Genomic DNA, 15,782 nt, shown 5'->3' with positions numbered 1-15,782 from the left:
GGAGGAGAGGGAGCTGCAGGAGGCAGACACTCAAGAGTCTGGTAGGGGTTCACCCCAGGCCCCTGGCTTAGACTGGCTGTATCTGCAGAGGGCAGGACTCCACGAGGCCCCCAGGGAACAGCTGTTCAGGAGACAAGAGCTGAACAGAAACCAGAGGCCGTGTGGTACTGGGAGACCGATGTGGAGGGCCCAGCCTAGCCAAAACAGGGGCTTCACTGAGACCCCAGGCACCCAGCCGAAAATGGGAGGGCCAAGCTTTAGGAACAAACCCACTCCCTAGGGTCAGGGCACAGCTGAGGACCAAGAGCAGAATGAAGCAGACCTGCTAATGAAAATTGGATAAGGGTCCAAGACATGTTCTCATCACTGTCCTTCAGAGCAAAGCTCAACACTTCTCAAGGGAAGACGGCATGATACAGGTCCCATATTATGTGCCAGTCACAGTCTCCAACAAGCAGTTCAAAGCGCTAACTTCCAAAGAAACAGGAAGGTGTGTTCATAGGTGAAGACCAAGAAAGTAGTCAACAGAAACAGACCTCGAGATGACCCAGATGTTGCTACTGAGAGACAAAACTTTAAAGAACACACACACAGTTCCACTTAAAATTCCACTTAAAATAGCATCAAAATGTGAAATGCACAGAAATAACCTTACAAAAGATGTTCGAGTCTTTACTGAATACTATACAATGTTGCTGAAAGAATAAATAGGAAGAGACATCATGTTCAGGAGCTGGGAGACTCAATAGTGAAGATGTCACTTCTCCCCAGCTGGTCTGTAAATTCAATACAAGGCCAGTCAGGAGTCCACAGGCTTTTTGTAGACAAAAAATTGACAAGTTCAATCTAAAACTTTATGTGCAAATACAAAGTGTGTGTGTGTGTGTGTGTGTGTGTGTGTGTGTGTGTGTGTATACATGAAACCCAAGCCTTGCACATGCCGGGCAACTGCTCTTCCACTGAGCCACATCCCCAGCCCCCTAAAGCAGCTATCATAAATATGTTTAAGGACTTAAAGGACAAGATAGCACAGTGAGTTAAAGATGGAAAATCTCAGCAGAGATAAACTATAAGAATAATCCAGGGGAAATTCCAGACATTACACAAACTTTTTTAAAAAGAGAGAAGGGAAAAAACACTTCTGAAGTCGTTTTACAGGGCAGCAAATCTCAATATCCAAACCTGACATTACAAGAAAATAAAATTGCAGACCAATATCCCTTATGAACACAGATGGAAAAGTTCTTAATAAAATATTGGAAAATCAAAATAGTAATATATGAAAAGGTTAATACATTATGAGCAAGTGGGATTTAGACCAGGAAAACAATATTTGTTTAACATTCAAAAAGCAGTGAGTAGAATTTAGCATGTAACACAATACAAGGAGGAAAATCATATGATTGTCTCAATAGATGTAGAAAAAAATGATAAAACTGTCTTTATTCATAGAAAACATCATGTATGTAGAAAACTCAAAGGAATTTGCAAAAACAACTTCTAGAGCAAATATGTGAATTTAGCTACAATGCAAGACAAGAGGTTGATATAGAGTTTTTAAAATTATATTTTTATACACTAGAGCAAAATGAAAAATTTAAATGCCACTTAAAATAGCATCACAATGTGAAATGCACAAAAATAACCTTAACAAAAGAGGTGTGAGTCTTAACTGAATACTATACAAGTTACTGAAAGAATAAATAGGAAGAGACATCATGTTCAGGAGCTGGGAGACTCAATAGTGTTAAGATGTCACTTCTCCCCAACTGGTCTGTAAAGTCAATGCAAGTCCAGTAAGAATTTCACAGGTTTTTTGTAGAAGTTGACAAGTTCAATTTAAAATTTATGCACAAATGTAAAGGCTCTAAGAAGAGACAAAACAATCCTAAAAAAGAAAAACAAAGTTGCAGTACTCAACCCAATTCAAAGTAACCATAAAGCTTTAGTAATCAAGAGAATGTGGTTTTGCATTAGAACAGACAATTAAGAACAGAGAGCCCTTATCTAGACCCATATTTATAATCAAATGATTTCTTCAACAAAAGAGTAGAAGCAATTCGCTGGGGAAAGGAGAGCCCAGAGCAAGTAGACAAATGCCTGGGAAATGATTAACCTCCAACCCAGCCTCACAACACCAGAGAGCCCATTCAGGGTGGATCGTGGACCTCAGCATAAAAACTAGAACCAGGAAGAAAATATAGGAGCATGTTTTGCAATCTGAGAGAGACAAAGATTTCCTAGACAAAGCACAGAAAGAAGTAAGCATAAAAATTAGATAAATTAGATCCAATCAAGTCTAAAGCAGCTTCTTATCAAAAACATCATTAAGTCAATGCAAAGGCAAGACGCAGGCCTGCAGATGATATCTACAGTACACACCCATGAGGAAGAAATGAACAGAACGGGTAAAGGGCTTCTAAAAGCCAGTAACGAATGATGGCCAAATCAATCAAAAGTGGGCAAAATACTAGGACGTTTTACAAAGAAAATATACATTATCCAATAGACATACACACACAGAAAATACTCAACATTGTTAGTCATTAGAAGAATGCAAATGAAGTGGCACAATAAGATGCCATTTTTCATTAATTAGAATGGTGGAAATTTAGAAGATGAGCCACACCAAATATTGATGACAATGGAGAGCTACAAAAATGCCCAGTGACACAGCCACTTTGGAAAATAGCTCACTGGTTTCTTTTACCCAAACCTATCTTTTTTTTTTTTTTTTTTGTAGTCCTGGGGCTAGAACCCAGGGCCTTGGACATGCTGGGCAAGCGCTCTACACTGAACTACATTCACAGCACTCTTTTGCCTGAGAAAAATGAAAACACATATCCACAAAAGATTAACGCAAGAATGTTCATATTGTTCTTATTCACAATAGTCAGAGCTAGAGACGACTGAAACGTCCATCAATAAGAGAGCGAGCAAATAAATTGTGACATGTTAATAGAACAGAAGGCAATAAAAGCAAGGAACTACTGACATACACGACAACGTGGGTGACGACCAGAGACATTACCAAGAAAATGCAAAGACAGCCACGGACTGTGGAAACACTCATCTGACACGTATCAGATAAAGGAATTAACTGCAAAAATATAAAGAACTCCTATAGATCAATATCTACAGACAACCCATCCAAAAATGGGGAAAAGATCTGAATAGACACTTCAAAAAAAAGATACATAAATGATTGACAAGCACGTTAAGAGGCACTCAACATCATTAGCCATCAGGAAAATGCAGATTAAAACCACAGTGAGATAACAATCCATACCAAATAGAATGGATGAAATTAGGAAGATAATACCAAGTGTCTGGGTGGAGAAACTGACTCTCACATATTGCTATAGGAATATAAAATGGCACAATCATGTGTTGGCATTTTCTGGTAATGTTATATAACCTACCCTGTGACCTAGTAATTTCACTTCTAGGTATTTTCCTAAGACAAATGAAAATATATATCCACATTCCACACAAAGACTTAGGTAAGAATTTGGAGCATCTTTATTAATAATAGCACAGAATTGGAAACAATCCCGGTGTTCACCAACAAGAGAACCGAGAAACCAATGGCAGTGTCTTCACGGAGTGGAATGCTTTTTGGCAGCAAGAAGCCATTAGAACATTCAATAGCAGGGGTGAGCTGAGCAAGGAGAGTCCAGACACCAAGAGTCCACACTGCATGAGTCTATTTATGTCAAGTTCAAGAAAAGGCAAAATTAAATTTTGGTAATAGAAATCAGAACAGAGGTTACCTATCAGTGTCTGAATTAACTGGAGAGGGGTGCAAGGGACTTTTCTGCATTTCTTTTTTTAAATTTTATTTTTTAGGTGTACATGGACACAACATAATGCCTTTATTTTTATGTGGTGCTGAGGATCGAACCCGGGTCCCACCCTTGCTAGGCGAGGGCTCTACCGCTGAGCCACAATCCCAGCCCCAGTTTTCTGCATTTCTGTTATCTTGATGGGGGTGATGGTTACACCTATGTATAGGTTTGTCAAAACTATACACTGATTTGTAACTTTAATACCTGCATTTCACTGTATATGAGTTGTCCCTAAAAAATAATCCACTGACCTCTACCTTGTATAATTTACACAAATTAATTCTACACAGGTTATGGGTGTAAATCTAGAGAAAAAACAGTGTGTAACTTTTCCCCCCAGTATTGGGGATTGAACCCATGGGCTGTCTACCACTGAGCTACATCCCCAGCCCTTTTAATTTTATTTTGAGACAGGATCTCATAAGTTGTCCAGACTGGCCTTGAACTTGCCATCCTCCTGCCTCAGTCTCTTGAGTTTCTGGGATTAAAGGTGTGGGCCACTCCACCTGGCTACAATACAACTTTTAAAAGACTGCATAGAAGAGTATCTTCATGTCCTTGGGGTGGGAAATATTTCCTAAACAAGACCAAAAAAAATTAACCATAAAGGAAAAAATTGGTAAATTTGGACTATATTATGAACTTTTGTTTATCAAAGAACAACATTAAGAGATTAAAAGGGGACTGGGGTTGTAGCTCAGTGGTAGAGCGCTTGCCTCACACGCATGAGGCCCTGGGTTTGATCCTCAGCACCACATAAAAATAAACAAATAAATTTTTTAAAAAAAGGGAGAGAGAGAGTAAAAGGGCAAGTCACAGGCAGGGGTCATTCTTATGTGAAATACATAAAGAATTCCTTCTAATCAATTAAAAAGTCAGAGAAACCAATAGAAAAGTGGTCAAACTCTCACACACTTTTGGTGAAACACAGCTGATTACAACCACTCCTGTGCATAGTACCCTCAGCTGAACACATGTACCCAACTCTGAGGTGCACATCCACCAGGAATGCATGCATGTGTTCACCCACAGACATGCCTAAGGACTTTCATAGTAGCACGGCTCGTAATAGCCCAAACCTGAAAAGCAATGCAAACGTACACAGCAGTAGGATGAATGAGTCATCTGTGTTCCCAGACGGCACAGAGTAGTAAGGACGAAGGACCTACAGTCACACACCACAACATAGGCAGAAATCACAAACACCGAGTGAAAAAAGCTCATCACAAAAGAGGCAAACGTGATTGACAGGGCTGGAGGTCAGGATGGTGCCTGGAGGGGAGCACGGGAAGGCTTCCGAGGGGCTGGTGTTCTGTATTGGAAGGTGAGTGAACAGAGATATTTCCTACCTGCTGAATACATGGACACATATGTTTTATGAAAGTTTACTGAGCTGGACACTTAAACTTATGTATTTTTCCCTGTGCAAAACATATTTTTAAAAAGCTTGTTTTTAAAAAAAAATAATACCGTGATTCAAGACTATATTAGTTTTCTGCAGCTGCTATGACAAAAAATTACTACAAAGTTAGAGGCTTAAACCACACTGATTTACCCGTCTTACAGTACTGAATATCAGAAGTCCAGAGTCAGTCTTGCTGGGCTAGGATCAAAGCAGGTTCCTTCTGGAGGCTCTGGAGGTAAATTCATTTCTGGCATTTCCCAGCTCCTCCAAGCTGCCTGCATTCCTGGGCTTGTGACCTCACATAACTCCAACCTCTGCTTGCCTGGACCCTGACCCTCTGACTCCCTCTCGTTAAGACCCTTCTGATGACACAGGGCTCATCAAGATGATCCAGGTGGGACACCCAGGATCCTTATCCTAGTCATCTGCAAAGTCCCTCTGGTCATGCAAGGTCACATATTTACAGGTCTCAGGGACTGGGACATGGGCATCTCTGTCTGCCACAGTGATCATAAAAGAATGAATGAAAACAAGAAAGGCAGAAAACATTTCTGTGTGCTCACCTTCCAAACACCCACCTCTTAACATGTCAGTGCATTTCCACTTAGTCTTTAAAAGCACAGTTAGATCCGTGCTTCATATAAAATGTTCACATTCTACTTTTGCACTGAACATTTGTACTAACCAACATTTCCATGCTCATATATTTTTTCCAAAATGCAGTTTTAAATGGCTGTGTGATATTCTATTGTGTGGACGTAGCATAGTTAATTTAACTATTCCCTTCTAGTGGGATACTTTGGCAATTTTATTCTATTATAAATAACATCATGATGGACCTTTTTGTATATAAGGCTCTGACTTTCAGGTGGATTCCCAGGGATGGGAGGCCAGGGCATTTAAGGGCAAAGACATTTTTCCTGTATTTGACATCTACTGCCAAATTGCTTTCTAAAAGGCAGGTAGCAATTTACATTCCGACGACAGTGTGTGACCATGAATGTCTGTTTTGCTGCATTCTGACTAGCCTTCAGTAGACCTTAAAATATTTGTCGCTCACAGAATGGGCAGAAGAAAGAACCGCTGAGTAGTTTTAATCATTTGCCCTTGGGCTTTATCTAAAAGGAACTAAGTGAAACAGTTAATGTGAAAATCACTCTTGCTTTTGCATAGAAGTTTTGTTAGTGATCCTGAATTCAACTCCTAAGGATTTATATTAAGGAAATAATCAGTGAAGTAGATAAGAGTATTCACACCAAAATGTATATCACAGAATCACTTGTAATAGCCAAGTCTGAAAATAACTTAAGTGTTAAAAATTAGTGGAGGAGGTGTGACCTTGGGGATGTACCTGCATCCTGTTTTCATTTCTAATCACTCCTGCCCTATTTATTGATAATTGATCCATTCATCTCATATTTGGACTAAGCTCTGCCGGTTGCCAGGGGAATAATGATGGACGAAACAGTGGAAAACAGGACATGGAGAGAGACCAGCCCACTGCCACACCTCAATGGAACATCGCCTCCTCTCCCTCCTCCTCTTCTTCCTCCTTCTTTTGTGGTGCTGAAGATGGAATCCAGGGCCTTGAGCACACTAGGCAAGTTCTTTGCCACTGAGCTGCACCCCAAGCCCAGTGAAGGTTTCTTTACCTCAGTTTCTCCAAATTTAAAGTAGGGGAGGTGGAAGAGGTATCCTCCATGACTTTCACAATCCATCTATTAAGTTTACTTGGTTGCTTTGTGATTCCCCTTTGCTAGACTGAAATCTCCCTGAGGATTATAGTACATGTCCACCGTCTTGTTGGCCTAGCATGTATTTCTCCCTCTTTGTGGGAGGACGCCGTTGTTCTCCCAGGGAGCTCTCCCTGCCTGCCTTTCACTCTCTGGGATGTTGGTGGGACTAACTGGGGGAAAGTGCACGATCCAGGCCTGGCACTGGATTCTCGGAGCCAGTGAGAATGAATCTCAGGCAACTTTTCCAAGTTGTCAGGAAAAAGGTGTTGTCTTTTTTTTTTTTTTTTTTTTTGGTGCCAGGGATTGAACGCAGGGGCATTCAGCCACTGAGGCACATCCTCAGCCCTATTTAATATTTTATTAGAGACAGGGTCTCACTGAGTTGCTTAGGGTCTCGCTAAGTTGCTGAGGCTGGGTTTGAACTCAGAATCCTCCTTCCTCCACTTCCCAAGCAAGTCACTGGAATTACAGGCATGGGCCACGGCGTGGCTAGTGTGTTGTGTTAATACTGGTAAAAGTGCAACCTCGAGCTGCCAGTGACAGTCTTGCTGCACTCAGGGCTGCTGCCCACGTTCGGGCAATTTGTTCCTGTGTTCCTCTTGCCAAACCATACATTCTGGATTCAGGACTGCTCTAGCCAGATGGAAGGAATGCTTTCTTGAAATGTATCCTCCCAGAGTTAGTGGCTTTTTCTAAGTTGTATATCTCAGGGGCCTCTCTCTTTCTTGAAATTTCCCCAAAAGTGACCTGGTGGTTCTACCATAATAGAGAAAACCTGCTTGAGAATGAGGCAATGCAGAGGAAAGCAGAGGGGAGAAATGGAGAGACAGTTCTTGACAGCAACAGTTGAGTGCCTGATCCAGCCATTCCTGATGTTGATGCTAGTCCTAAGATTGTCAGTTATATGAGCCAAGAAATATGCATCACCCCCTCCCACACCAGCTTACAGGAATTTGCACTGGGGTTCTGTTATTTGCAAGTGTAACGGAAGTGACTGGCACTGTTAGGGACTGCCAGCCAACTCTCCCCAGTCTCTCATGGTGCTCAGCACACTCATCGCCCCTCTATGGGTGTCAGTACTCAACTCCAAAACGAAAGCCTGGAATCAACATGCTTCCTATTCCCACACGGACTATATGTTCACAATTTTAGAGGAATACTGCTACATGAAGTAGGGAAGGCAGATCCTATTCTACAACTTAGATATGGTAATTGGGAGAGAGAAAGGGATTTGGCCAAGGTCACATGAAACAGACACCCAGAGCTGCTGAGAGTTGAACTCTGGTCTGTGGCTCCAAGTCTCGTCCTCCATTTTCTGATGGAGAAGCTGAGGTATGTACTGGGAAACAACTCTTCACTCACAGGCCGTGGCCACAGCGCGGATTCTTCTGATTCCCACCTGGTGTTTCCCCCGGGCTGTGCTGTCTGTCTCCACTGACAGTAGCCAGAAGAGCATCTGGGGGAAAATCAATAGCTATTTCCCCATAGCACTGGCAGAAACCAAGATGACTGGTGCACTAAGTGCTGGTGAATGTGCGGGGAAGCCGTCCTCTGTCCTGGCCCTTGCACTGCTACACAGCCTTACCTCGCCCTCGTCAAGCGGGTAAGGTATTCTCCACAGACCATGTGACTTGGTTTGGCCAAAGTGTGTCAACCCTGAGTCTAGGCCTTAAGAGGTCTTGCATGTTGTCTTTAGGCCTCTCTTGTCCCTGCTATCGCCACAAGAAGCACCCCCCAGGAGCTGACCCTCTTCAGCAGGGCTCCGGACCCTAGGCAAGCCAGGCTAGACCAATGACACATGATTGTTGTTTGAAGTTGCTGAGTTTTGGGCATTTGCTATACAACAATAGTTGACAATTATGCGGGTGTTGATGAAAAGTAAAATGAATATACTCATATGGCCTGATTATTCTACCTGCCCTATTTTTTATACTTATTTTTCAATTGTAGTTGGACACATACCTTTATTTTATTTATTTACTTTGTGTGGTGCTGAGGATCGAACCCAGGCAAGCTATTCAAGTGCTCTACTGCTGAACCACAACCCCAGCCCTCTACCTGCCCTGTTGACCCCAAGGAAACACTGGAACCCAAAAAAGACCTATACAAAGATGTTCACAACAATATTATAAGAGCAAAGAAACCAAGAAGAGCCCGAACGTCCAGTAACAGGAGAATGTAGAAAGTGCGAGCTTTCTGGAATACCACCACAGTTCTTGAAAGGCACGGGACAGAGCTCTTTAAATAAATCTGGATGGATTTCCAAGACATATTGTTGAGTTAAAAAAGCTGCAGAACAATATGTATGGTATGATCCCATTTATGTTAAAACACACTCACATGCTTGCTCAAAACAGCAGTAGTCATTTACTATACAATACTATGCATGCACTGTACATATGCACTGCATACCCCCCTTAACTTTTGGACAAAGATCTGGAAAAGTCCACCATAAACTGGTAACAGAGATTATTTACAGGGAAAAGATCCAGCCTGGTGAGAGGTGAACAAAGGGAACTTTAGCTTTATTTGCAATACTTTTTTAAGAAGCAAGGACAGTCTATCCATTCATTACCTGTACAAATATTTTTCAAAGAAATATATATGAATTTATATACGCATACCAGGAATTAAGCACAAGGCTCCATTTTAAATGTCTTTTAGAGGCAGAGGTCCAAATCCAAATCCTGCCTCTGCCATCAGCTGTCACTAGACAGGTCATTCTATCCCTCTAAACCTGTTTTCTCAAATGTAAAATAGGGGTACTCATTTACATATAATAATCTTGTCATAAAAAGTAAATTATAGGGCTGAAGTTGTGGCTCAGTGGCCGAGTGCTCACCCAGCATGCATGAGGCACTGGGTTCAATCCTCAGCACCACATAAAAATAAAACAAAGATATTGTGTTCACCTTAAATTAACAAAAGTAATAATAAAATAATAATAATAAACAATTTTTTAAAAAGTAAATTATAATGTATATAAAATAGCAAGCACAGTGTCTGACAGCTAGTATGTGTTCAATTAAACTATCATTTCCTTCTCTCCTACCTCCCAGCCCCTGCTGGCCCTAACCTTGGTTCTAATCCATGTCAGCTGTGGTGACGGTTTGTGGGGCCTCCTTAGCACTCATGCCTCTGTGATGGCAGAATCATTGCTCCTCAAAGAAGTCCTAACCCCAGAACCTGTGGACGTGTGTGGGGACATGGCAAAGAGGAAGGCTTCTGATGGAATATGGTTTCTAACAGCTGAGCTGAAGAGGGGAGAACATCCTGGGTTACCCACTTGGGCCTACAGTAATCACAGGGTCTTTAAAAAAAAGTGGAAGAGTGAGCAGAAGAGATCAGAGAGGTGAATGATAACAGAGATTAGTGACATGCTACACTGCTTGCCTTGAAAATGGTAGAAGGAGCCACTAGACAAGGCCAGTGGAAGCCAAAGGGAATGAATGACATGGATTCCCCAGGAAGAAGGGAGGCCCTACAACACCTTGGTTCTAGCCAGATGGAGCCTGCTGGACTTCTCATCACAGAACTGGACCACAGCAGATTTATGCTGTGGTAATTCTTATGGCAGCAGCAAAACTATACATTCCCTGATTCCAACAAAGGTGGCTCCATTTTGTTGGCAGAACGAGGGGCAAGGAGCCTGTGTGACTTGGATAGGGCTGATCCTCGTGAGCAACAGGCACATGGTTCAGGCCTGGTCAGGCAGAGAACCTAACATCTCCAGCCAGTCACACTGGGCATGTGACAAAGCAAGGCTAGAGTGTAGTACTTAGAGGGGGCTGCTAAGCTGGATGGATGGGAACCCAACAAGGCTGTCTCCTGTTTCTTTTCTTTCAAATGTGTTAATTTTTATAATTCCCATGTACTTTTTTTAAAAAAATATTTTTTTTAGTTGTTGATGGACTTATTTTCTTTATTTTTATGTGGTGCTGAGGATTGAACCCTAGGTGAGCATGCTACCACTGAGCCACAACCCCAGCACCTCCCATGTACTTAAAAAAAAAAATCTTTGAGTCGTAGATGAACAGCATGCCTTTATTTTGTTTGTTTATATGTGGTGCTAAGGATCAAACCCAGTGCCACACACATGCCAGGCAAGTGCTCTGCCACTGAGCTACAGCCTCAGTCTCCCATATACTTTTTTTTTTTTCCTACTGGGTATTGAACTCAGGGGCTCATGACCACTGAGCCACATCCCAGCCTATTTTGTATTTTATTTAGAGACAGGGTCTCACTGAGTTGCTTACTCCTATGTACTTTTAAAACAATAAGTGGTATTCCTTTTACGATTATTCTAAAAAGTAAAATTTATAAATTAACTTACAAAGTCTAAAATTAGCCAGCACCTTTACTCACCTCTTAGATAACAGAAGGGCTGCAGAATGCTTAAACCCCAGGCAAGTTTTCCTAGTGTATTTATTTTTATGTGTTTTCATTCTGTCATGAATAACACAGTATTTCATTATTACTGTCCTCGTGACTATTTCATGCAGCCAAGATTTGTTCAAATTTATTCACATCTATCACTTTCTTTGCTTTTTATTTCATCTCGCATCTCAGATATTCCATCTAGCATCACTTTTTTTTTTGCCTAAACTAAATCCTTTAAAATATTTTTACTAAGGTGAAAATCTCATTTTATTTATCCCCAAATGTGTTTTGACCTCATTCTTGAAGAATATTTTCTGCTGGGTATAAAATGGGCAGTTATTTGCTATCTGAACATTGATCTTATTTGGGCTTCCATTGTTACTGTGGGAAGTCACTTGTTATTCAAATTGCTGATCTTTTGAAGGATATCTGTCTCTTTTCTCTAGCATGTTGAGATCTTGTCGTTGCCTTTGGTGTTCTGCAAACATACAGCAATGTTTCAAAGTGTTGATTTCTTTAATCTTGTGAAGTATCGATCTTTTTAATCTTTTTGACTCATTGGGCTTCTTAAATCTTTGGATTAGGATTTCTTATCAATCTTGAAAAATTCACCTTTCTTTCTTTCTTTTTCTTTTAACCTTTCAGGATCCTTTTGTTTTGGAATATCCTGTAAATAATCAAACCACAGAACATGACTCTACAACAGTAAACTGTTCTCTTGCATTAAATTGAAGACATCTTTTTAAATAAAAATTTTAAAAAAAGGAAAAGAAAATGTAGAAAGGTACTTAGAGCTGTTACTTTCTAAGTATACAACACCCTAAAAAATTCAGAGCATCTTAATCTCCATCAAGAACAACAATAAAAAATAATTTTTGTCATGCTGTTAAATCCATCATTATGGATAAAACTGGTGCAAATTGGTCAAACAGATCCAACAAACACTGATGTCCAACTGGATTATTGGCAATTGATATGTAACTGGGGGTCAGTACAGAGTTTAAAAGATCTTCCCTTTCTTCTTGTTCTTTTCCAAGGTCTTTGAAGAGTTCTGTTGTTCTAAATTTTATTGTTGAGCTTCCCAGTTTGCTTCTCCTTCTCAAACTGATGACATTTTTCCTCTAATTCCTTATGCTGCGCTTCCAAATTCTTTTTCATTTACCTATGGCATCTCTGAAGCTCAGCTTTGGAGTCCTTCAGTTTTTGAACTTTATCTTTGACCTTCATCTCAAACACCTGCTCCATCTCTGTCTCCATCTTGGCTACATGCTCCCTTCTTTCTTCTTCCATTTGCGCCAGGGACTCTTCATAAGCTGTTCCTTATTTTGTTGTTATCAACTCCATAATAAGTTACAGCTGCCAATTTTCTGCTTCTGTAGTTCTCATGGTGTACATTACTATGTAACATCTTTCAAGTCCTGCATGTGTGTTATTATCAACATATTTCTTAGAATTGTAAAATCACAATGTTTACCATTTTCAATTTCAGCCACACCCCAAGGATATTGCCTTCCTCTGATCCTTTTGCCATTAACTTCAATGATAATATTACTACCTACCACAGCAAGCGGTAAACGGTCCTTTTTCTTTTTAACCAGTTTATTTTCTTCTTCATCATCTGATTCTGGAAATTCATATATTTTATGTTCTCCAATTTCTTTCATTGTCTGTTTTTTTAAACTGTTGGCATTCCTTGGGTGTGAGTGTGTCTGCTTTGGCAATAGTGGGATGATATTCACTTTTTCATGCAAACGTTTCATAAACTCAATATCCAATGGTTTAAGTCCATGTCCTGAAGGAGCAACGAAGTATAAACAACACTGCACTCTGTTATCAGGCATCTGATGTCTGTTTACTTGAGAGTCTGCATTTAGGTAATCTTAAAATTTACTTAAAATCTAGTCAATAACAGGCTTCCAGTAATTACTATTATCCACTGCATCTCTAAATCCTTAGGGTATCAACTATTATGAACAGCAACTGAACACCACCTTCTTTGGTGAAAACTTTGGATTGTTCCACTGCCCAGTCTTTTTTATTCTATGGGAAGGACCTAGATACTTGGAGAATACAGATGTGAGGAATAATGAGTTGATTAACATTGGTTTTCCCAGTCCAGATTCACCTACTACATAAATGTGAATTCAAACCTACTCTTCACCGATTTTCTGTAAACTTGATTTGGGAGACTGGCAAATCCCACATAGCTTCAAGGTTCTTTGGTTGAGGTCCACAATTGTGGATCGTTGGGCCTTTTGGTATGTTTCTTCAACAGTGCCTCTAAGGTTTACTGCATGACATTTGTTGGTGAAAATTCTGGAGACGTTGAGGGAGTGGTCAGTGGGGTACGAGAGTGAGGCCCATTATTTCTTTAGCCACATTTTTACCCTCTCCTTTCTTTTAGGATTTAAAATACAGTATAGATAAAAGCTTCTCATTTGGGCTAGAGATGTAGCTCAATGGTAGAGCACTTGCCTCTCATGTGCCAGGTCCTTGGTTCCATTCTCGGCACTGAAACAAGCAAACAACCAAAACCCCACAAACCCACACAACAATCATAGCAATAAACCCTTCTTACTCTATATTCTCCATTCACCAGATAACTTCACTTCTTTTACATGCTTCCTGCCTTGTCTCTTCGTGATGAGTTATATTGTGAATAAATTGTTCTGCCCTATGTTCCAATTCACTATTTCTCTATTCAGATGTTAATTTTATTTTTAACCCCATTCACCATTTTCAATTTATAAAAGTGTTATTTTCAAACCATCTAGATACTTTTTAAATAGTTTCTTGGATCCAACAAAATTACAACTTTTTATTTAAGGAAGCATATGTTATGTGTTTGGTAATGCCAATACCATAAGTATTAGTGGGTCTCTTCAATGTTTCTTATTTCTGTTTTTCTCAATCCTGGTACTTAGGATCCTTGGTTATATCTGACTGAGTGCTACTCAGTCTTTGAAAGAAATGTTTACAGGAATAATGGAGGCCATTAACAAAAGTTTTTTTCTCCAGAGAGAATTTTATATATGTGCTAAAAACAGTTGTAGTCTAGAACTTTAAATAAATCGACAACTTGAAGCTATTGGACTACACAAGGAACAGGATGCAAATTCACAACCAAGGGCCAATTTACTTTGGTTCCCCTTATCCTGAAGGTACAACCATTGCTTTCATAGTTTAATGTGAAATACCAACCTCGGATAGGCATCTTATTTTTATTCTCATCATCAGAAATGCTATTACAAAAAAAGTTCAAATTTGTCAGGATTGTAAAATTTCCTCAGTATAGGATAACTATTCTGATTACTTCCCTGGGTTCCTGATTTCCCTTCAGTTACAGCCTGATAAATCTTGTGAGACCTTCAATGCCTTTGATTAAAATAAAAAACCATCCAACACTGTAAGTTGTTTTGATGGTTAACGTTGGTCTGTATAACCTAGCCAGCAACCTCATCACTCTCTCCTCTTAGCTTTGCTTAAGTTTTCTTGTAAGCAGATTACACTCGTTGATATTTTCATTTGTTTACCAACTAGGTTGAAAACTACATGGGTGAGTGTATGTTGTTTTGTTTACTGCCATTTCCTCAAGAATGAATGAAATAACCCTTACTTTTATTTCTACATCCCCATCTGGTCTCTATACCTTTGTCACTGTCACTTCTATTGCCAACCTCTCTTGTCTCTATCTCTTCATCTTTATGCTTTGGGTACAGTGGGCCAAAGAAAGACAAGGGAATTCAGAAACATGGTCACAAATCTAGAACCTGGGTGAAGACCTTGCAAAATACACTCTCAAATTAAGGTCATAACTTACCAAGGTGGCATAAAGAAACTTAATCCTTCCTGGTTTTCAATACTTGTTAGAATCAGCTATTAGGCTGGGTGGTAGGTCTCAGTTGGTAACTACCCTTTTGTTCTCCGAGTCTTTGGTGGCATCTCCAGCCATCTTTGCTTTTGTGTATCACCCTCATCTCTCAGGGAGTCTGACCGTCTAATTTCCTCTTTGCCCTTGTCCCCATTCATCTCTGAGACTTGGTCTGTGTCCTTATCTTTCTCTGGGGTGTCTTGGTCATGTTCTCCCCCATAGCCATCCTCCGAGGACACAATTCTATCTGCTTCTGACTCTGTCTGTACCCCTTTTTCAAGCTCTACATCCAGGGTGTCTGCTCTTACCACATATCTCTTTACTGCCATCTTATCTCCATGTCTTTTCTGTGGCTCTCATCTTTGTCACTGTCTCTTCTGTTGCCTTCCTCTCTGCCTCTGTTTCTTCATCTCTGTCACTGACTGTTCTGTTACTCCCACTTGGGGACTGTCACCACTATTGCTCTCCACTTTGAGTCTGTGCATTCTGTGGCTGTCTTCTCGGAATCTGTCTCCCCTGTCTGTCTCCTTCCACTCTGAATC

General features: G+C 40.4%; 1 pseudogene; it reads right to left on the bottom strand.

The window, feature by feature from the left end:
• Positions 1–12,369: 12,369 nt before the first annotated feature.
• On the bottom strand, positions 12,370–15,569 carry LOC114079199 (septin-7 pseudogene; annotated as a pseudogene).
• Positions 15,570–15,782: the final 213 nt, after the last annotated feature.

This window comes from Marmota flaviventris, chromosome 18 (genome assembly GCF_047511675.1).
Source record: "Marmota flaviventris isolate mMarFla1 chromosome 18, mMarFla1.hap1, whole genome shotgun sequence".
Lineage (NCBI taxonomy): Eukaryota > Metazoa > Chordata > Mammalia > Rodentia > Sciuridae > Marmota > Marmota flaviventris.
This window is presented reverse-complemented; position numbering and strand designations above follow the sequence as displayed.